The 24,306-nt window shown below is 41.2% G+C and overlaps 1 long non-coding RNA gene across 2 annotated transcripts in view; it reads right to left on the reverse strand.

Moving 5' to 3' along the window:
* Window positions 1-24,306, reverse strand: part of LOC131751402 (uncharacterized) — a 407,034-nt gene that overhangs the window by 64,896 nt on the left and 317,832 nt on the right. Inside the window, exon 1 of one of the 2 annotated variants that reach the window (XR_010839330.1) lies at window positions 7,711-7,780. The exons of the other annotated variant lie outside the window; for it this stretch is intronic. This is a non-coding gene — a long non-coding RNA (uncharacterized lncRNA). Of the gene's footprint in view, window positions 1-7,710; window positions 7,781-24,306 lie in introns of those variants that run through there. 2 annotated transcript variants of the gene reach the window in all.

A 24,306-nucleotide genomic window follows, 5' to 3' on the forward strand; every position in this document is an offset into this window, starting at 1 on the left:
ATGTTGTACTAACAGATAACATTTAAAAGCTAGATTTACTTTGTTTGGAAAGGTTTCATGTAGTTCTTCCATAAGTACTGTACTTTCATAATGTCTTCTCAGGTCACAAAGGATTTTACCCTTTCTTCCTCTTCTCCTCCTCCATCCTTATCCACATGTGTGGGCAGAGAGAAAGGGAGAGAGAGCTCATGAATCCAGGAGGCGAGTGAGGGTAAACATGCAAATCTTTGGTTTATAGATTAAGAATAAGAGACTCTAGAAGTGGGAGAGGGTCAAGCCCCAAGTCACAGGACTCTTGTTATTTGCTATCCTGCCAACTACTAAATTTAGTAGATTTCAATGCCTCAAAGAGCCGATAGCTGGTCATGATTAATTCATCAGATACCTACTGCTTGACCAGTCTTGAAGAGGTGGGAGGGATGGAGCACTGAATGTACTGATCAGCTCTCAGATGAGAAGGGAGTGTTCTTGCCTCAATGAAAGAACATGGAGAGCCCCAGACACAAAGACCTGTCTCATTCCCTTGAGGGTGGTTGAGGGAATGACTTCCACCCTGCCTCAGCGTGAGCTCCACACCACAAGAGCAAACACTGCTTTTTTTCATTCCAAGCCTTCAAAGACCTTTGTACATCTTCCTTAAAGCTAATTAAATGTTTTCATGGTAAAGCATATGTAGGTCCAGAATCAAAGAAAGTACACTTGATAAAAATTAACTCAGGGAACAGCACATTATTTGAGATGTGGTTTTTATACATTGTACAGAGAAGAAGACCTGGTTGCATTTCTATTCTCTGATTTGATGAAGCCCAAAAGATAATAGGCAGATTCACAGCCAAGACAGCTAAAGAGGATGCTGATGCTGTCTCTTTGGAAACTTAAAGAGTAAAAGCAGAAAATCAACCAGTGCTATATTCTACATGGTATACAGCAAAGAGTGATGCTGTCAGTGATTCACTATCACAGGGACATGAGGCTTTTGCTTGGTGGAAGAAGACCAATGAATAGGACTCTTAATCAGTCATCCAATAAATATTTACTGCTCCCTATAATACTGAGGAATCCATAGTGGACAAGACATACATGTGCCATCTTTCATGGAATTTCCATTCTAGAGCTGAAAAGGCAAACAAGTAAATAAATGGCAAGCTTCAATAACTAGTATGAAGGAAACAGACAAAAGGCTGAGGTACATGCCAAATACAGGGAACCTGTATTATGTCGGGTGCTCAGGGAAGGCTTATCCGAGGAGCAACACTTAGGTTGAGACATGAGGGAGGCAAAGGAGCTGGTTAAGCAAAGATCAGAGGGTGGAAAGTTCCTAGCAAGTGAATAGGCCCTGAAATGTGCAGAGGCTTGGCAGGCAGAAGAGCTGACTGGAAAGCAGAGAGGTGGGGCCTGCTGACACCAGCTGACAGCGCAGTGGTAGGAGGTAGTTGCTGGAGATAGGTCCTGGCCGGGTGGTGCCGAGCCTTGGAGGCCAAGGTAATTCATTCACACTTTTACCCAAAGAGCAACAGAAATCCTTGGACGGTTCTTTAGCAGGAAAGTAACACAATCTGATTTACACAGAATAGATGAGAGGGCAGATGTTTATGTGAGAAGAGATGGTGGCTTGGACTAGGGTGGAAAAGTGAAGAGGCAGGAAAATGGTTAGATTCCACTTGGAAATGGACTAGACTAGTCTTGTTGGCAGACTCTATAGAGAGGGTGAAGAAGAGGGTGAATCCAAGATGACTCTTAGGTCCTTCACTTGAGCAGCTGGGTGGATGAAAGTGCCTTTTCCGCATATGGGAAAGACTGGGTAAGGGAGGGCATAGACTGGAAGTGGAAATTAAGTGGTCCTTTTGGACACGTTTAATTTGTGGGTATATGATTCTGAAATTCAGAGGAGAGGTTTGGGCTAACAAGAAAAATTGGGGAGTTGTCAGCATATAAAAGACACTGGACATGGAAAGGAAAGAGGTGATCTAAGGAGAGTTTGGAGATAAACAAGAAGAGGGACAAGAATCAAAATCTGAGGAGCGGGACTTCCCTGGTGGTGCAGTGGTTGAGAATCCACCTGCCAGTGCCGGGGACACGGGTTCAAGCCCTGGTCTGGGAAGATCCCACATGCTGCAGAGCAACTAAGCCCATATGCCACAACTACTGAGCCTGTGCTCTAGAGCCTGTGAACCACAACTATGAGCCCGCATGCCACAACTACTGAAGCCCGCACGCCTAGAGTCTGTGCTCCGCAACGAGAGAAGCTACCGCAACGAGAAGCCTGTGCACCACAACGAAGAGTAGCCCCCGCTCGCCGCAACGAGAGAAAGCCCGCGGGCAGCAACGAGTACCCAACGCAGCCAAAAATAAATTAATTAATTAAAAAAAAATTTTTTTTTTTAAATCTGAGGAGCATCAACACAAAGGTGAGGAGCTCACCCAATGGCCTGTGAAGGACAAGGAAAAATAGTAACGTGTATTGTTATGGAAATCAAAAAAAAGAAAGCATTTCGAGAAGGATGGAGGGGTTAGCTTTGTTGAATACTGCCAGGATCCTCAGAGAGTAGGACTGAGGGATTAAGCAAGGCGAACCTGCCCAGGATTCTAGCTCCTAGGAGGTAGTTTCTCAGAAGGCTGCTGCTCCTCTAGGTGGTTGTACACCTGAAGTTCAGGGATTTACTTAACAAAAGGATCTGTCAGCCAACCTCCCACCTGGGGCTTACCAGCTTTGAGGCAAACTCTGACCAAGACCATCACGGGAAATCAGAAACCGAGCACCTCATCCCTGCATCACTGCCCTGCTCCTCACTGGCTGTCATAAGGTCAGACTTCCTAGCTCTGGTCTTACGCACTAGTTCAAGATTATTCACATATGCTCAAACCTGGCATCACATTTTTCAGGAAAATTTATCATAACCTATTAAAATTTAAAACTTTCATGCACTCTGACCTGGCATTTTTACTTCTATGTATCTCACAAGAGCTAAGATCGAGGTTCAAGAGTGTTCCAAGCTGCAGTATTGTTTGCAATAGTAAAAACTTGGAACAACATCATGTCCACTCATAGAGAAGTGCTAAATATTAAAGTATGACCTATCAATACAGTTGAACGTTATGGAGCCATTGGGAAAAAGTGTAGTCTTTGTAGATGTGCTGACATGGACAAGTTACCAGGAGACACTGTGGTGCTGCTTGCCCAGCATGCACTTCCTTCTCCTTGCCTTCTAACAGAGCCCCAGTTTTGTTCTGGTCACCATCCCCTCCCCAGGGCAGCCCATGCGACTCAGGCTTTAGCCAATCCATGCATTCCCCTAGAAATTCTAAATGTGAAGATCCTCAGAGAAAGAAGGAAGGGATGGTGGAAGGGAAGAGCCACCCACCAGAAGGTGGGAATCACCAATCAAAGTGCACAGAGAACCCAGCACTGGACCCCAGATTATAGGAGATTACAGCTTTTTAGAAATAAACTGTCTTCTAGCACCTTACATATAAAACATTCTATTTATGTTTGATCTCTATAAATGTAAAAAGTGTGTTATTTTTAACAGCTGAACAAAAGATGCTGCATCTTCACAAGCTGTGACACTTGCTACCTCATAAACGTTTATCTTTTCTCCAGGGTGATTTTACACAGTGTGATGTTACACAGTGTGAATGAAAACTCTTCAGTGTGGGAAAGAGGAATCAGTACTTCTGTTGTTAGAAAAGAAAAATGTGGACAGGGTAATATCTGCAGACTGAGGATGCTATTAACCATAAACTTTTTCTGAAATAAAATGTGATACTCATGAATAAAACAGATTTTAAAAATGTGAAGATTCTCTCCAAATCAGTTCTCAACTCCATAGCCAAAGAGATTTTAAAAAATCTAATCACTTCACCTTCTTCTTCTTGCCCTTGGAATAAAGATCAAAATCCTTTACAAAGGTCCATGAGGCTGTGCATGATCTGACCTGACTCACCACCCCTCTAGCATCATCACTCTCCTGCTTGTTCTCTGGACTCCAGCCACACTGGCCTTCTTTCTGTTCCTTGAATCAATGTTCCTTCCTGCCACAGACCCCTTGAACATAATGTTCTCTCCACCATCATCCTTCAGACAGCTTAAATGTCAACTTCTCAGGGTCGCCCTCCTGACCACTCAAGCTAGATTAGATCCATCTATTTTTAAGCTCCAATGCATTGTGCACTTTTCCCTCTTAGCCCTTCTTATGATGTATAGTCATGCATTCACTGTGTGAGTATTTGATAAATAGCTATCTCCCTCACTCAACCCCAAGACCTCTGAGGGAAAACTGTATCTGTCTTGCCCCAAATTTTATCGGTAGTATCCAACACAGCACCTGGAGCTTAGGAGGTGCTCTGTAAATATTTATCAAATAAATGAATCTGGAATGTGTCTCACACGTAGTGGGAGCCCCATTGATAATCACTGAATCAAACTGAGTTGGAGACAGAGATTTGAATTTGTTCTGTTGATTTCGATCAAATCAACATATGTGACTTTAAGATTTAAACATAATATATTCCTCCTTCCCCCATCCATCAGTAAATCCCATAAACTCTACCTCTAAAAGACATCCCAAATTGTTCGCCTCCCTTTCATCTCCACCACCACCACCCTAGTCCAAACCACAATCAGCTCTTACCTAGACTATTGCAATAGCTTCCCAACTGGATCCTACTTCCAACTATGTCTCTAGAGAGTCATTTTCCATGAGGCAGATAAGATAACCTTTTAAGTAAATCAGATCATGTCAAACCCCTGCTTCAAACCTACCATCACCTCCCAACACACCCAGAAACACACCTGAGATACAATTCAAATTCCTTACCCTGGCCTCTTCTGGCTTCTGAAAACCTCTTTGATATAATCTCATACCCTTCTCAGAAAGTGCCTCTACTCTCCAACCCATTGGTCTTTCTTCTGTTCTTCACACATCGATTTTTTCCCATTTCAGGGCCTTCACTGACATGTGTCTTTGTCGACACAGCCCTTCCTACTTGGCCATGCGCGACCACCCAATTTAAAATAACCAGCCAGTCTATCACATCACTCTATAGTAATCTACCTGGCACTTATCTCTACCTGGCATTTTTCTTATTTATTTCTTCATCTGTCTTGTCTACTGCTATATTCCCCATACCTAAAACAGTGTCAGGCCCCTAATTGGTGGTTAATAAACTTCTGTTGAATGAATGTACATCTTTAATTTCTTACAAGTTGATTTCCAGCCCTATTACTTCACTGAAAGTACTCTCTTTCAGGTGCCTCCAGAAATAGCTTTTTAGTTCTAACCTTGACCTTCCCCACACCCACCTCTGCTGTGTATTGAATACCTCCTTTTCCTTCTACTGTCTGCTTCCTTTCCTTCCATAATACTTCTCTCCTGCTACCCAGCTGACTGCTCTTTCTCTCTCCCTTTCACTGGCTTCTCCCCATTCTCACACTTAGAACATCCTCCATGGTTTAATTTTTATTCTTCTCCTTCTCTTAGAAACACCCTGCCCTCAAACCCAGGAGTTGAGTTACAGTTAATTCTTGTTTTCCCTTTGGCTTAGAGAGCCAAGCTGTCATCTCAGCCTTCTGAGTCTTCTCTGCAACATTTTTCTTGGATTCAACATTTTTCCCATTCCCATTTCAGGCTCCCTCTGTTTTTACCTACAGTAATGCAAACTCTTCTTACTTTGTAAATGTCTCTTTCACTTCCCCAAACTCAGAATCACAAAATGGTAGAATTGAAAATATCCCTTGAGGCAACCTGTCCAACTTCTTCATTTTTTTGAAATGGCTAAACTGAATCCCAAAGACAACCCCACAGTTTGCTCCGTACTTGAGTTAAGCATTCACTTTAGAGATCTTTCCACCTCTCCTTCTAGATAGTCTTCTTTGTCTCCAAAATATCCTTCCCTGCTTGGCTTTCTTGCCTACACAGCTGTCATGTCGATCTCCCTCAAGATGGAGATGACCCCAACATTCTCCTACTCAAAAACATCAGGGACTTCTAATGCTTCCATTAAACTGAGAAGTCTACTCCCTATTCCTAGAGATACTGCTAACAGATTTCAGCCCAAACCCCTCAGCCTGGCATCTGGAAACTCAAGTTTTCACAAGCTGATACCTCTTCTGTTCACCTCAGAGAACAGAAGGGGGATCAACAGAAGCAAGATATTGGAAGACAAATTTCGGATCAATGTGAAGAAGTTTTCTAATTATTAAAATTGTTCTCTAATGACATGGGTTCTCTTGGGAGATGGTGAGCATCCTGTGAGCTTTGATGCTCAAGAATAGGCTAGGCATACAAGAAACGTTGGAAAGAGGGCTCTTATCATGGAGATGGGCCAGGGAACTGGTTGAGATAATCTCAGATTCCTTACAACTCTCAGCTCCAACATACAGCATTCTCCCCATGCTAACCTACCCCAGGGTTCCTTTTCACAGCACTCCCCTTCACAACAAACTGAACTTCTAGCTATCCTCCATATGGCTCCACACTTTCCAATCCTTCTGTACTTTTGTTTATGTTATTCTTGCTGCCTGAAATGTCTCTTCCTACCATCTCCATGAAACCAGTTTAAATGTCACCTCTTCTATGACTCCTTTACAGATACCTCAAGTTAGGTCAGTCTCTCTCTGTTTCCCTTAGCATAGAATTATATAATTGTTTCTTCCAGGCTGGACTGAAAGGAATGCTAATGGACATCTGGTCCAAATACCTATGATTCTGTTCCCTTGCTGTCTCCTGTTCCAGGGATTACTGCACACCATTGCTGGATAAATCCACATACTATTCCTTCCATTGCAAGTTGTTCCCTGTTAGGGAAATTCCAGCGTCCCTGCCTTAAATACTGGGTTGGCCAAAAAGTTCGTTCGGATCTTGCTGTACAATGCTATGGAAAGACCCAAACGAACTTTTTGGCCAACCCAATATGTGCCCCCTCAGCTCTGCAGTCCAGCATCCTCGTCAGTATGTGCCTAAAGCTGACTTCCCCAGCAGAGAAGTCCCTCCCCTTTCGTCAGATGGGCTCCATCTGCATCTCTATCTGTGTTTCCTGACCCTTCTTCCCTGTATGCTCAGGCCATGTTTTTCAACCCCTAATGCTTTCCCCTCTCTTCTCTGCTAAGAAATGTTTTATACTCCCTCTAGAAAGACTGTCTTAACTAAGAGGGCTGCTCTTTTTATTTTAGATTTCTTGATTACTTGGCCAGACAGAAATCAAGTGTCTGGCTCTGTACTGATATGAATTGTTTCCTAGCTGTTTTGAGTACTGACATTTTCTCTCCCTACTCGGAACATGAGCCACCTCGTATTTCCTTGGCCCACTCCCATCCACCCAATGTATCTAGCACACAGGAGACAATAAACACTTGTTGATGTCCATTAAACAAGTTATATCTTATCAGCAGCAATCTCATCAAAGAGTAGTTCAAACTGTATTTTGTGCTGAGAAGCAAAACCAGATAGAGAATTAAAAAAATTTTAAAGATGTATTGGGAAGGGGAAACCAAGAGAGAAATTGAATATTAGCAGTGAAACAAAGGGGTAATAACCCTTAATAGTTTCCTAAGGGAGCAAGCATGACTGCTTTAATTGAAGCAGAAAGACACGAATACCAGAGATGTGCTCATTTCACACCAGGAAGATGAATCAGAAAAGTTGCCCCTGATATTTTTTTCCCGAGTGATGTATTATGGGACGAAAAGCTTATAATATGTTATGGTTGTACCTTTGACATATGATTTAACCCATTGGTGCACTGTCTGGACTTCTTGGTTTGCCTCTGTCTGTGTCTAGCCATTAGAAAGGAGATTCTGAAATAAGAGCAGAAATAGAGCCTTATAAGGGTTTGATGTGGACAGTGAAGTCTTTCTGCAGATTTATGCTGAGAATTTACAATAGCTTAACAAGAATTACAAAACTGAACAGTGTGATATGAACGTTATTCCTTAGAGACAGATCACTCTGAAGTCTGGCTCCAAGTGGTCTTCCTGCTTAAGCTTCCAGGCCAAATGATGGCAGACGAATATATTGCTAGAAATTGGAGATGTGGCATTTTACTATTCCAAATGTTTCCAGAATGGTAAATTGTACTGCAGGAGAATCTGTAGTACAAAGCAAAGCTAAGCCATGGTGTAGACGCTCACCCTGACCCAGGCTTAGGGAGGTGGCCAGTGCCTAACTGGTCCTTCAGAGAGTTCTGTGAAGGGAGCTTCTGAACATCCTGACATAGACTCAGTGAAATCAGATCAGGAGTGGAGAAATAGGGTCCTCTCTGCATGCCCTTTGTGCCCTGTTAACCCATCCGACCCATGCGCATTCGCTTCAAAAGCTATCAGCTTAAACCTCACTATCTTTCACAATAAAAGTTTTTTCAAATTTTTAACAGAACACATGGTTTCTTCACTTTAGTGCTATGCTGCTAACTCATTTTTAAAAATTATTTTATTGTGGCAAGAACATTTGACCTGAGATCTATCCTTTTAACAAATATTTAAGAGTACAATATAGTACTGTTGACTATAGTTACAATGTTGTACAACAGAGCTCTAAAACTAATTCATTTTGCTCAACTGAAACTTTATGCCCGCTGTAGTAACTCCCCAGTTCATTCTCCCCACCAGCCACTGGAAACTATATTCTACTCTTTGATTCTATTAATTTGACTATTTTAGACCCTCCTATAGGTGAAATCATGTGGTATCCATCTTTTTGTGATTGGCTTATTTCATTTAACATGACCTCCTTGAGGTTCATCCACGTTGTCCCATATTGCAGAATTTCCTTCTTTTTAAGGCTGAATAGCATTCCAATAAGCACATTATGACCCCTAAATGTTTTTCTGTCGTGCTTGCATGGAGTCAGCCCAGCTACATCTCATATTTGGCAAGTTTAATGAGTTTCCTCTCCTATCTCTCTTTTCCATCATGAAGATCATTCTTAAAACATTTAAGCAAGAGTTGAGCTTAGCCCAATACTCATAAACCTCACCTTCCTCTGCCTTCTGGGTCATGCTGACCTGGTCTTGGGGTAGCCACTCTGGTTGTATTCTGTTAGCTCGTTGAACACCCATCTAATGGTGGTGTGGTCTGTACAGCATCTTCCTCTGGACAACTGATGCCTGTGGCATGCAGGAGAGCACCAAAAACTAGAGCACAACAGAAAATAGAGCACATAATTTGCTTCCTTTCAACCCATTATGCCCATCTCATGGTTGTAGATCCAAGCTAGCTATGAAATATTTTCTGACTGCTATCCTATTCTCAAAAATATTTTGCTATTACTTTGCTGAGTTAGAATAAATGCCTCCTTGCGTTTGCTAAGCTTTGAATTTCATCTGTGGCAATTAGCCTTAGATTCTTCTATGTCCACTTATGAAATAGTCTCACTGCAAATTCCATATCTTGATTTCATCCACACATGATTCAAGACTCCTCCTTCCCCTTGTCTCCTTGCTCCAGGTTAGAGCACTAGAATAAATGCTAGGCTATTTGTGTGGTCTCTCTTCCCAGACATTTGGCGAATGCATAGCCTGTCTTTCCCTCCAGAATTGCTCCTTTACAAGAATGTATATGGATTAAACAGTAACAATCCTCATCAGCAGGCTTGGGGAGGTGTGGTGGGGTGCAAAGTGCCTGACTCAGGCTTTCCCACAAATCTGAGAAATGAATCTCGATAGTTCTGCTATTCTTTAACAGCTATCTATGAAGGGAAAGAGATGGAGAGAGAAAAGATGTCTGAGTCCACCTAATAAAGTTGATTTTCTTGAGTCAGGTATGGAGCCAGAAGGACCCACAGCCCAGCAGGCGAACATGACAGAACAATGCAATCTAAAACTTCCACCTCAAGGACTGACAAACTGGGTGTTTCCTTTTTTAAAAGGCATCTGCTTTGAAGTGGATGTTCCAACAGCATGTGGGATGCCTCGGCTCAGACCAGGAATCTAATTTTTTTCTAAAGTTAGGATCTGTATTCAGGAAAAAGAGAAGATGGAGTCTAGGTTATCATATTCTACTGATGTAGCACAGAAGCCTCAAGAATGCTTTAGCCTCTCAATCTATTTAGGATTGAAATGACAAGTGGTAAACTCTAGAAGATTGAACTGAGGAAAAGCACGTTAGCGTATTTAAAACCCTTTGTTATTAACATAAATAACAATTAATTACTAACATTTATTCTGATTTATGGACACCTGCTTAGCATCAACAACACAGACCCACCTCTCCAATTATTTAGTGATACAATGGCACATTCATGTTGTTCAGAGAAGCCAAGACTTTTCTAATTTCCTGTGTAGCCACCTTCACCTCTGCGTATATCTTCCTATTTTAAATTACCACCAGGCTTCAAACATACTTGCCTGGTTTTGAAAGCAGCAGGAGGTGCTTTTTGAAGTTTCTGAAATGCATACACATGGGTATGTGCATATGTGTGCATGTACACACACACAGGTCATTCGATCCACCGACAAAAGATCCCTTTCGTGCAAAAGTTTTCCAAGGACTTAATATCACTCAGATATACAAAACTTTTTTCCCCTTATTTTAATGACCTATCACAATTAGATGTGTTTCTTATTTATAACACTATTTTTGCAACAACAAACAAATGTGGGATAAGTGATGACCAAAATGACTTTAGAAGTCAGTATAGGACATTATTTTCTGCTATTAGTCCTTACCAATGTCAAGTGCAAAATTTAAATTAACAAGCACTTCCTTTTTTGGAATGACTTCAGCACTTCTGCTGCTTCCATTGATTTCTATTTACTTTGGCAGGCACAGGCAAGAAGAACATATTTCTGTGCTTGAAGAATCAACCTAAGACTTCACGAGGCTGTATAGATAGATGCAAATGTCATGATGAAATGTTGCTGTGAGGTTATTCTAAGAATTAACATAATACAGGAGGAACACTATTTATGTAGTGTTCCTGCAGGCCTTAACTTCCCGTTAGTGTTGTGTTAGGGCCATCTCTTGGCTATATTTCTCATATTAACAACTGGCCTATAGTTCTTTCACTTAGCAGTAAATACAATGTCAAAGTCATTTAAAAACTAAACAGTACCTGCAAATGTGTTGTTTGCCAGCTATCTCCAACCAGAGGTAACCCTGACCCCAAGCTAACTTATGGGGAAGAAGCCCATGCTGCTACTATATCACTGCATTACTGTTGGTGACTGGTATGTATAAGGGATTATTCTTCACTAGAAACACTAAAAATAAACATTTCCATGGCCCAAGTTGGCCGCAGAAAAGTATAAAAATCTACGGAAAGGCCAAAATAAGCTTTGGACTCGTCCAGTTTTTTGTTTGTTGGTTTTTTAATTCTTTTAATCTCTTAGCTTCAGGTTTCTTGGAATTGAAAAGTGAATGGGATAAAGGCAATCAGAAGATAGTCCCTCTCTTTTTACTCTTCTCCACCTTATCACCTGCAGTAAAACTCCAACCATACTATGGCATATTCAATTCAAATTCATCTACCAAAGGTAACCAGGCAGAAATCCAGAATTTCGTGAACACATCTTCTCTATCCTGGCATTGCAAACATTTGCCAACAGTCAGTGAGCCACCCCATTGGCTTCATCAATAGTGTAGAAATAAAGAAATAAAAGTTAAGGCAAATTTTTTAAAAGTGAGATCAAACCTAGAAAACTACAGAAGACATTTTCTCACTCTGCTTTTAAACTAAAAAAGACTTTGTTGATCCAATACCAACCTCAATCTCTTCTTGCAAAACTGGTGGTAGCAGGAAGCAGCCCTGGTACAGGGACAGAGGACCCAAGGACACCAGAAGCCTGGTTGAAGCTGGATGGGAGGAGGGGTATTTGACAGGCAGGAGGCAGCTCATTCAGCTGCACCTTAACCAGAGCACCCAAGCTAACGCTCCCTCCCTCCAGGGTGGGGAGAAAGGGGCATCGGCTCCTTTAATGACCCCAGATAGCCAAGACCTCTGTTTTATGTATTATCACAATTACTGGGAAGCCAGGCGGGGTAAGTCAAAGCAGCTGCGGACCCATGTGCACATGAACCATGGATGCGTTGCGCTGCCCCTTCAGATCTCCTCACACAGGCACCCACCACCCCACATTCTGGGTCAAAACCTTTTTTTTTTTTTGAGGTGTTATACACAAATGCCGCTTTTCAGAAATTCTGAGTTATTTTGAATGCTGCTTTGTACTTATCTTCACCTCTCTGAAACACCAGCTAATGATACACATAGAAAAAAAATCAGCCGGACCCTACATAAATGGACGATTGCTAAGGAGGAAATTTCTACAGCAGAAAATATCTCATGGTGCCTCCTGCCGTTTTGATAGGTGATTCCTAAGCCGCAGTACTAGTGGTCTGTCAGTGGGCAGTATTCAGCCAGGGTCTTACCCTGACTCACCTTTAATCTCTCTTAGCCCCTCAACAAACCTGTCCTGACTCATGTAGGAGCCAGGGTCTTGCTCTCATTCAGCTTCTAAGTCAAGGGACAATTCATTCCTATGAGGTGGAATGAGTGTGCAGGAAATGAGAACAAAAACTATATCAACGATAAAAATGGAGGTTCTCAGGATGACCACAAAGAGGCCACCTTCCCTTCATAAGGCCAACTTAAAGGGGGCAAAGAAAACTTTTGAACCACTCTGGTGAGAAAGGAATGTGTAGTCTTTCAGGCCCAGATATGATTTCTGACTATATTCTTGGAGGTTTTGCAGGTTAGAAAGCAAATCTAAATGAGAATTTCTGCCTCCTTAGAATATAAGCAAAGACTGGATTTTGTTAGGTCCTGCATCCAGTTACCAATTTGTTTATAAGTTGTCTTCCTAATTTTCATTGGGAAGTAGTATTTGGGGATTTAAAATGCATTTATGTTAAACAGATGTGGAAGTAGCACTTAGTTTTATTTGTCCAGAAATCACTTATTTAGGCCTCACTGTGTATCAGGAATGGTTCTAAACACCACTAGTTTTCACCCATTAAAGCCTCATTGGAACTCTATGAGAAAGGTGCTGTTATTGACCCCATTTACAGATGAGGAAACTAAGCACTGAGAGGCTAAGTAATATCCACAGGGTCACACAGCAGGTGGGAGTAGCAACTTCCACACAATCTTTTCTAATCTGTCTGGATATCTGTTTGTCAGGGAAGCTCTGAGAATGACAGTCTGAACAGCTCATATTCATCCCCAAGGCACCCCATTCTCTGCTACCTGCTGGAAATAATTCCACCTGAACCCTGTATCCAGAGCAAAATCTGCTCAATGCCAGGAAAAGCAAGAGATCTTCAATGCAAACACCTTCAGGCCCCTGAAGCCAGGGAAGGAAGAGACAAAGCAGAGTCCACTCTGTGGCTCCTTGACCCTAGACTTGCAGTAGGAGAATCTTGCACCAAAAGAGATCTCAGTGGAAAACAAAGACTAATAATAAAAGCTTTAAAAGATGCCAGGCAAAACCTTCTCCACGAGATATGCAAGAGCCATTGCTCCAGGGCTGGGTGATTGGACAGACAGGGCAGGCAGGAGGGAGAAGTGGCAGCTGGGCTCACACCCATCTCGGTGATCAAATGCCCGGTGCTCTGGACCAGAGTGTCCTCCCTGCACCAGATGGCACAAAGGATTTGACGAAGAAAGGGCAAGCACTGGTTTCTTTCCTAGGAGTCTAGATATAATGTGAAACCTTGACCATGTCAGTGTGATAGATACCATCAGTCGAATTCCAAGCATTTTGATGGAGAACTGCTCTTGCAACATAGGCAAGAGGCATTTGCAATCTTGCACCACAAAATTAACCACCTGCAGTTAACAGAACAGAGGAATCAATGCTAAAGATAAGACACAGCTTAAAGATAGTTTCAAGGGTGACAGAGTGAGCTCCTTGACACTGGAAGTATTCAAGAATCACTTGGCCCATATGTTATAAAGGGAATTCAGGCATCTAGGTGGTTCGACTAGATCAATAGCTTCCAAACCTAGACATTCACCCATCTCTTGGAAAACTTTGAAAAAATACATATTGCCGGGCTCAGTGCCATGTGGTCAGATTCATCAGGTCTGTAGCAGAACTTAAGGAATCTGTAATTTTCATAAAAGTCACAGCTATTCTAGTGCCCCCAGGACTGAGAATCTTTAGATAGGATAACCTTCATGATTCTTTTAAACCCGAGGGTCTATGATTTCTTGCCAAGGCTCTGAGCCTCACCCACCACATAACTACAGGTAGAAAAATGCTGGTGTAGATTGCTTGTCACTGGGGAATGGTTTTTAGCCCCACACAATGCAATGGTTTGCATATTTGCTGATGTTTCCCCCCAAAAGCACGAGGGAATGAATCATTATTGAAACAATTTACTTTCAGTTAGTGCATGAATGCCTTCCCATGATGCTCTGATGCTTTGTTTGTCCTCCTATAAAAATTATTTATGACCCAAGTGTGATCTTTTAAAACAGCATACTTATTCCTGAAATCAAAGCTCTAGCATGCTAATGCAAGTAGAAACCTTGATAATTTTTCAAAGCCATGTTGAATATTCAAAAGCTGGAACTGAAGGAAAGGAGTTAACATTAATTAATATTTGAAGCAGTAAAATAAAAGCAACAGTGAAGCTAATTTTGCAGGACAATTAATCATGAGTCTTGCTAATTACACATGGGATTTTGCAAATGATTTTTTTCTCAGGTAGCAAAGTAAAAATGATAATCTGCTACCCATCAAAATCATTGGCTTCTCACCAATGTCCCCAGCAAGAGCAATTAGTGCGAACAGCAGAGCCCTAGTAATTGCATGTCAAGAGAGGAGAATGTGAGAATTTTAATTGCTCTAAATAAAGACCACTTGCTCATATGTACACCTGATTGTCCAAAACAACTCTGCAAGCCGGAGCAAGTATGCCTCCATTTCCAGGTGCCTGCATAAAAATAACTCTGGGGGAGCAGTATTCTCCCAGCAACCCATGCAGTTTCTGGAAGAAAATATCAATATGCATTCACATTCTGAACTGCAGTGTCATCACTTGAATATAAGAACTGCAAAAAAAAAAAAAAAAACAGTACCCACTTGGGAAAATGTGCATATTCTTTATATTTGCCCAATATTTATTGCTGACATTTTTTTGAAGAACTTTATCTACAAGGTGCCAAGGGCTTCAAATTTACTGAATTTTAGGATCACCAATAAAATGTTTTTAACAAGACATCTCAAGAGGGCATAAAATAAAAAATTACCATATTCATGAGTGTAAGCCTCTAAGATTGCAATGCTATAAACTGGATGTTTATAATTTGCTTTCGTAATTAAAAACTGGTAATTAGAAACTCAAGTACTATTTTTACACTTCATCTTCTACGTTTTCCATGCTACTGTTACTTTTCAGTTTAATATATATACACATGGATGCACACAATTGCAAATGATCAATAATATTTAACTGTGTGTCTAAAACCTAAATGATGATGGATACATTTAAATATTGCTTCCCAGGAGATTATTATTCCAATGGCCATGTCGTGGCTTAAACATTTAAACAAGATAGCTATCCTTTTTTGCTCTTCCAAAGATGCATCATTTACTCTCATTTTTAGGCCGACTTGCTGAATTGCCTTCCAAGTACTACTGGTATCTATTGTCTGCATGCCTAACCTTGCATCTTCAAGTACACCATATTGAGATGTTAAACCACCACGCTTTTCCTGCTATTAGCTTTGTCGGCTCTGCGTTAAGCAAGGAGCAGTAACCTCAGCTTACCACCATATCTTCTTTACATGTCCAAAATTGTGCACCCGGTTTACTACAACAGAACTACTTAAAAGCAACAAGCAGGACACGGGAGGGATGCTTCCTTAGCTGAATTACCAGGAGATCACAGGTGTGTATCTGGCTCCCAGAGGTGCTTCAGGTAATAACACTAGGATGGTGATTTAAATGGTTACAAGCTTTTCCAGGGAAGGCAGTCCTCACAGTCGAATCATTTTGCAGCTATTGCTCACAAATGGCAAATTATTTACCCAGCCACCTTAAGTGATTGCTTTTGATTTTATTATATTTTAAAAGAGAAACCTCTGAAGATGGATGCTTTCCTATCAAGGCACGATTATGCCATCCTTAAATTAGAATTCCTTCTTTGGGTTATCATATATACATATCTCATAAGACCTTAATCTAACCTCCTCCATTTTTTGAAACATCAGTTTGGGGCCAAAGAAGAATCTGAGTCAGAACAATCATTATTTACTTAGAAGCATTTTACTAAGACACTAAAGACTATGCTGTTTATTTTTGTAGGAAGATTTTTCAGAGGGCCAGGAATGAATTGACAGAAAGCCATGAGGGTACAAAAGCTGACTGGGTAACATAGCCTCATGGCCACAACTCAGGTTGCCCTAAAGAACCTGATGTGAATTATAAGATGATTTTTAGAAAATGCGTAGGTTTTACAGATCAAGATTACAGGATATATTATTACTCTAAACTTCTAAAGAGCAAAAGGAGTACAGTACAGAATTCTCCAAGTTTCTTCCTCGGGCTGTAGAAGTTCTTAGAGCAGCATCTAGAATGCTAACATATACATTTTGTTTCCTGAGCTGTCTGGCATTAACACCCAGGGATTGCTAGTGCTACTTACATTACTACTCATTACTGGGCAGAAGAAGAACAAGGAAGCTTTTTTTTTTTTTGCGGTACGCGGGCTTCTCACTGTTGTGGCCTCTCCCGTTGCAGAGCACAGGCTCCAGACGCGCAGGCTCATAGGCCATGGCTCATGGACCCAGCTGCTCTGCAGCATGTGGGATCTTCCCGGACCGGGGCACAAACCCGCGTCCCCTGCATTGGCAGGCAGACTCTCAACCACTGCGCCACCAGGGAAGCCCAATGAATAAAGGGGCTTACCTTTTTTTTTTTTTTTTTTCCCACAAGGTAGCTTTTTGATCAAAATGTGTAATTTCCCAACATTAAATGTTTATAAAAAGGTGTTGCAGTAATAAGGGGCTTGGTGTGCCAGAAGTTTCCAAATCAAGAGCCAAACCACTTCAGAGCGAACTTGGCATAACTATTCCTAGATTCTAGCTGCCCATTGAGGGAACAGAGTAGAGCTTGGCTTGACTTTTTTTTTTTTTTTGCGGTACGCAGTCCTCTCACTGTTGTGGCCTCTCCCGTTGCGGAGCACAGGCTCCGGACGCGCAGGCTCAGTGGCCATGGCTCACGGGCCCAGCCGCTCCGCGGCATGTAGGATCCTCCCGGACCGGGGCACGAACCCGTGTCCCCTGCATCGGCAGGCGGACTCTCAACAACTGCGTCACCAGAGAAGCCCCTTGGCTTGACCTTTGCCCCACACAACCCTCAGGACCTTTTGTGGTTTTTCTTAATTATCACATCTGCAGACATGTTGGTAATTTTGAACACCATGGCCGACTTTCACTGTAATAAAAGCAGATCTATTATACTGGCCCTTTGATAGAGTTTATGGTGCCACATCAATTAAATGAGGCAGAGAGACAGTGAACAGACTTCCTATCACCTATCATTTGAGAAGAGATTTGCAGTAAGAGTAATTTTCTACACACATATCAGTTTAGCATCAAAGAAAAAATAGACATACACATAACAAAAAAGAAAGGGAGAAGATAACAGAAAAAAAAATGATGAAGTTGGACAATGCAGGGTGGGTCACTTACACTATGGGGCTTCAGTTGCCTCCTTTGGTCTTGGACCAGATCAGAGGTTCTTAATCTGGCTTTCCTATATCCCCTAGGGGTTCCACTGATGGGCTTGATTATACCCAAGAATTCTCTGAAATCATGGACCAAATGTTGTTTGTTTTCACATATACATATATTTCTGGATTCAGCTTTATAGCTTTTCTGAGAGTCTCAAAAAAGATCATAATCCAGATAAGGATAACAACTACTGGAATAAATGGTTGTTCAGGCCTCTTCCAGTTCTAGTTTTTATATTACGGGAGAATTTGATAATCCTGTTTCTAAATGAAGGCTGCTCCAAATGGCTCTCTCATATTCAAACAAGCCCAGAGCTCAAGCTCTTGCTTTAGTTGTATTGTTTAATATCATTGCTTTCTGTGGTTGGCATACATCTAGAAATTTGAGATCCTGCAGCAAATATTTCACAAGGTTTCACTTTAGTTTTTGTTGTCCAACCCTCCTTCAATGATGCAATATTTAAGTGAGCTGCATGAATAGCCATAAAGAAAGAAAAAGGAGGATATAAGTAAGTACTTCTCTCCACTGCTGGCCAGAGCCACTTGAATATCTCGATGGCCTGAGTAGTAGCAGATTGATAACACCTATGGAGTTAGTGAGTTGGTTGAAGTTAACTATATTGCTATTATAACAACATTGAGAATTCTGTCTATTTGATTGTTCGAAATGTGCTATTACTGTGGCCTCCACACTGTACAGTCTTGCTATGTTCTTAGGGTTTCTTCAGCCTGTGTGTCATAGATTTTGAAAGGGCTGCTAAAACCAGCATGGCCCATATCCATGTCCAAAAATAAATGGAAAGGAAATTCAAGAAGTTGAAAAGAATTGAACTTGTGGATACATAGGAAGTCTGGGATTAGCTTGAACCAACCCTTTAAACACATCCAACAGAAAGAAATGAAGGCATACGCCATGGATTATTCAAAATAGAGAGAGCTCAAAGTATGTTTGCATAGTCTGAGAGTAATGGAATTTGAAGGGGAAATCAAGGCAGCCAGAGAGAAATAGGTAATAAAACAAACCATTTGGATTCTTAAATAGCAGTTTCTAATTTTTAAAATGTAGGGGGCTTCCCTGGTGGCGCAGTGGTTGAGAGTCCGCCTGCCGATGCAGGGGACACGGGTTCGTGCCCTGGTCCGGGAAGATCCCACATGCCACGGAGCAACTAAGCCCGTGAGCCATGGCCGCTGGGCCTGCGCGTCCGGAGCCTGTGCTCCGTCCGCAACGGGAGAGGCCACAACAGTGAGAGGCCCGCATACCGCAAAAAAAAAAAAAAAAAAAAAAAAGTAAACACAGAGTTGTCCATTTTCTCAACTGTAAATTGAAGAGGTTACCTAAAAGGCCCTCTTTAGCATTAACACCCTGAGAATATATCACTAAAGACAATAAAGAAAACAAAAGGAAAATACTGCTCTTGGATAGAAATGAGAAGAGACTGTAGGGAAGATTTTACAATGAGAAGTTATAACAGGAAGATGGAAACATAATCAGGATATGGTAAGATGCCACAGCAGAGTGGTCTTCCCTTCTCTCATCCTGTGCTCTCATACTCTGGGGTTCATCAGGGCTGGACACAGAGTATTTAGTCTGGTGTTCAACGAGGACACAGGTATTGCAGGAAAGAATTGCCACTTAGTATATGGTTTAGTGATTTCAAATCCATACAGTACAGTACACCCAAGATGGAAGCAGATACAAAATGACATTTTCTTATGCAAATCTTTGCATGCTGAACCAAATTACATAAAGTTTTTAGGCTTTTATACAAACAGATGACCTCCAAGAGAAATTTCCAGCAAGGAGAGACGTATACTGTGTATGCTAACGCAAAAGCAGCCTCTCTAAAAGCCAGAGGTGTGGCATGTCAATGAGCTGCCCCAGGGAGCAAAGTTAGGCCCTTCTCATGAGAGACTGAAAAATGACTTGGGCCACCCACAAGGCAGGCCCCACAGGGTCAGGCCTGTGCTGCCCGCCACTCTCCTTCCCAACCAGATGATTTTCCAGTTACCGTGAGCAAACATGCCCAGGTAACTTTAGAGTTTCCCGGCTCTGCATTTAAATAAAAACACTGTTAATAACCCCAGAGAGTGATAAAGGGGTGAGTGAAGATACGTGGAAAGTTAGAGCTCTTTGGACAAAGGAGGAAGAACGCTATGATTCAGCCTTCTTTGTCTCTTTATTTGCAAAAAGCATCATCATCACAAATTCAAGAAACCCCTTCCTTATGCAGTAAATGAAGTCGGCCTGAGCCAAATCATCATCTTTCCAGACATTAATCACTCCCCCTCCTTCTGCCCCTTGAACAAAACATACATGCCTTCTCCTTTCCTATGTTAACTTGTCCTTCTTGGGCGCTCCCATCTTAGAAACAGCTGTTCCATGTCTCCACCATATTTCTGTTTCTCTTCTCCTTGACCTTCTAAACAAGTTGTTGGCCCGGGATCAAATGGGGAGCACTTAGAAAGCATGAGGAAAGGAGAAGAGCAAAAGCATTCAGGGCACCAAGAAGAAATGGTCAAATAATGGTGCCCACAGGGACCTATGCCAACACCCATAAAGGCCCTGACTCCAAAAAGAGCCTAACCATCATTGCAATGCAGATTTTCAGATCAGGATCTGATACCCTCCCTTCCCCCTCACAAACTGTAAAACTGGTTGAGAGTCCTCAACATGCTATGTGCGATACTAGGAATATGGATTATGGAACACAAAGAGAGGCAAATTATTCTCAGATATAAAAACATACATTTTTTTCTCTGTAGTTTTCTAGATATTGGATTAACTTTTCATATTTTCCCACTTCACTCTGCCAGAGATTATCTGGTCAGTGAAGTCTTTTTGTTGTTGTTTGTTTGTTTGTTTTGAATTTTTAAAACAAATTTTTTTAATACATTATTTAATCAATGTACCATGTTGGACATTTAAAAAATATCACCAGATTTACAAAATTCTAAAGATATAAGAAGTACTAAAACAATGTGAGAATTATTTAAAATTTCCAGTGATTTGAGGGGTACTTGAGGTTTTTGCTATCTTCAAAAGCATCATTATGACTATCATTTAGATATTATCCCAAATTATTATTATTTAGATTTCATAGCTATTTGATTTTTATTTTAATTTTAAATATTACTGTATTTTTATTCATCTCATTTTTTAACTCTTATTTTTATTTTTTATACAGCAGGTTCTTATTAGTTACCTGTTTTATACATATTAGTGTATATATGTCAATCCCAGTCTCCCAATTCATCCCACCACCATCCCCCACCCCGACTGAAGTCTTTATAAAGCATTTAAAATAGTGCAGGCTCTGCATGGCAGTTTAAACAAATACACATCCTTTGAGGTATATATGCCATCAGTCAAAATAATAAAATGCCTTATCAAGGGTAAGGAGACTTGCAAGAATCTCAAAGCATTTTGTAATTATCACATATTGAGATGGGGGAAAAAGATATCTGAACAGCTAGCACCAAAATTATTCTTAGGGAGTAAACTACCTGCTTAGGAAAATCCCTTGATAAGCTTTGAGGGGGAGACGATGAAACCCAGAGGACCCAGTATTTGCAGGAGCTAAGGTCAGAAGAGAGTTAAGACTGCTTTCAGAGGAAGGGAGAAAGAATAGGGGAAAGGGAAACAAAAGGAGGACGAGAAGCCAGGAAGATGGCATAAGATGGGGCACATGGAGATGATGAAACTGGTGAAAAAATCCCCTGTGGTAGGAAGGGTATGGGGGGGACTCTTAAGAAGAAAATGAATAAATTCAACTTGAGGTTATTCACTTTGTTATAATGTAAACCCCTCCTGTGTCCCCAAAAGTCTCAAGTAAAGTATATTGAACACATCTTAGATTTTTTTCCTTTTGGTAGAAGTCAAAGAAGGGATCCTACCCCATGTCACATTCTGAGGTGTTGGGGATTAGGATTTCAATATAAGAATTTGGTTGGGGGGAACACAATTCTGCTTCAACACTACTGTTACATGCAACAATATAGATGAATCTCAAATGTATATGCAGAGTGAAAGAAGCCAGTCTCAAAAAGCTACATACTATATAATTCCATTTATATGATATTCTGGAAAAGCAAAACTAGAAGGACAAACAAAAGATCAGAGGTTGCAAGAGGTCAAAGGTGGGGAAGGGTCTGACCAAAAAGGAGTAGCATGAGGTAATTTTAGGGAGCAGGGGCACCATTTGGTAACTTGATTATGGTGGTGTTTACGTGACTCTGTGCATTTGTGAAAACTTATAGAACAGTAGACAAAATAATGAATATTTCTGCATGTAAATCAAAAATTAACTTTAAAAACTTAGGTTCCAAATCAGAAAAAGAAATGGTTTTAACTTAATAGTCTATCAATTTAGAGAAAGACCCACCTGTGGAGCAAATAGATGAGTGAGGTGTGGTTTGCCCTGCCATCAGGCACAACCCCCCCCCGACACTCTTTTCACCTCTCCCCCTCAATACACCCAAACTGAAGAAATCATGATGACAGAAACAGGGTTCATTTTCTCTTTTCATGGCTTCCTCCTAACATGAATTCCGCTGAGGAAGTCAAGGTTTAGCCATTTCCATCGGTTCAGGGTCTCTGTGGTGGCTGAGAGCAGCCATCCTGACTCCCACACTCGGGAGAAGGGAACCATCTGTTTGAAATCCCCTTGGGCAGGTGCGTCATTCATCTCCTGACCCTTCACTTCCACTCTTCACTGCCAGTGGGGGGGGGTGGGGGCTGACACTCCTGCTCCCTAATTCCAGCTGCTGCCTTCTCCTTGTGTCCTTTTCTCCCCAAGCCATGAAGATCAAGAATCCAGCAGCTTTCCCATGCTCTTCTACACAGGAGAAACTGTTATTTTGGTCATACTTATCCTCATGGTTATTCCTAATAAATCATTATCTGATCATACAAAGCATTGACAGGGCCATCTTTCATTTGTATTTGTTCACTGTTTGTGAACAAATTTGTACATTGTCTACTTCCAAAAAGGTTCTGGGTGGCTTTAGTTTGACTTCATTCAATAAATAAATAAATATTTACTGAGGTCCTACTATGTGCTAAGGGCTAGGGATGTGGGATGAAATCATAGTCCCCGCTCTAGAGACCCTCACGGTCTAATTAGGATAGATGAGAAAGTAGACAGTTACAATACACTGCAGTAAGGGCCCTGGCACAGGCAGACATGGGCTGCTCCGGAACCTCAGAGAAAGGGTACATATGCCTGCCTGGGCATCAGGGGTGGCTTCAGAGAGTTGAATCTCGAAACATGAGCTGGAGGTAACCAAGAAAACAATAGAGAAAAGCGGTGCAGAAAGGGTCAAAGTTGTTTAATATGGCTGGAACATATATGGTACAAACGAGGGAGAGTTTGCTGCAGAAAAAAGGCAGAAACCGATCATGACAGGGCTTATGCTCCCTGTGAAGGAGTTTATCCAACAAGCAGAGACATGCAAGGTCAGATTTAGAAAGGTCTCTCTGGCAGCTCTGTGGAGAATAGGTTTGGTCGAGACGGGGCTGGAGGCTTGGAGGCTGGGAGACACATTTCTGTAACACTGCAGGTAAGAGGAAGTGAGTGGCTGGACCTACACAGAGATTAGAGAGATGAAGAGGAGAAGACAGATTCAAGGCACATCTGAAATCAATTGTACACTAAGTACTGAACAAAGCCCAGATGAAGTGTAGCCCCTTTACTTGGACTTCTGATCTAAATACAATAGGTAGTTATTATATAGACATTTCTACCTTTTGATGGGAACTCACATTTTTCATTGTTTCATTTATTCAGCATTGATAAACATGCATATTCACTGATGTCTATCTACTCATTCGAAGATTTCTAAGGCAGCATTTAGTATTTAGTAGTTTAAAAATGTGAACTCTGGAGTCAGTCAAACCTCACTCTGGATACTTTTTAAAAATGTATATTTCCTAAATTATCATACAATAAAATTGACATTTTGGGGGGGCATACAGTTCTATGTATTTTAATAAATGTAAACATTTGTGTAACCACCACCACTATCAAGATACAAAACTGTCCACCATCCCCCAAAATTCCCTCATGCTATCCTGCCCTCACCCTTAACCCCTGGCAACCATGGATTCTTTTTCTCTCCATCACCATAGTTTTATTTCTCTGAGGATGTTATAATATTTTTTTAAAATTTATTTTATTGAAGTATAGTTGATTTACAATGTTGAGTTAATTTCTGCTGTATAGCAAAGTGATTCAGTCATACATATATATACAGAGAATGTCATATAAATGGAGTTATACAGTATACAGCCTTTTGAGACTGGCTTCTTTGACTCAGCATACTGCCTTTGAGATTTATCCCTATTGTCACAAGTATCAAAAGTTCCTTCCTTTACAGGTCTGAGTAGTATTCCATTATATGACTGTTCCACAGTTTGTTACCCACTTCCTGTTTGAGGGCTGTTTGGGTTATCTCCAGTTTGGGGCAATTATGAATTGAGTTGGGTTTTATGTGAACATAGGTTTCCATTTCTCTAGAATAAATATCAGGAGTGGGATTCCTGGGTTACATGATAAATGTATTAACCTTATAAGAAACTTCCAACTGTTCTCCAGAGCACATTTTGAATTCCCACCAGTAATATATGAGAGTTA

Source organism: Kogia breviceps, chromosome 2, assembly GCF_026419965.1.
Source record: "Kogia breviceps isolate mKogBre1 chromosome 2, mKogBre1 haplotype 1, whole genome shotgun sequence".
Taxonomy (NCBI): domain Eukaryota; kingdom Metazoa; phylum Chordata; class Mammalia; order Artiodactyla; family Physeteridae; genus Kogia; species Kogia breviceps.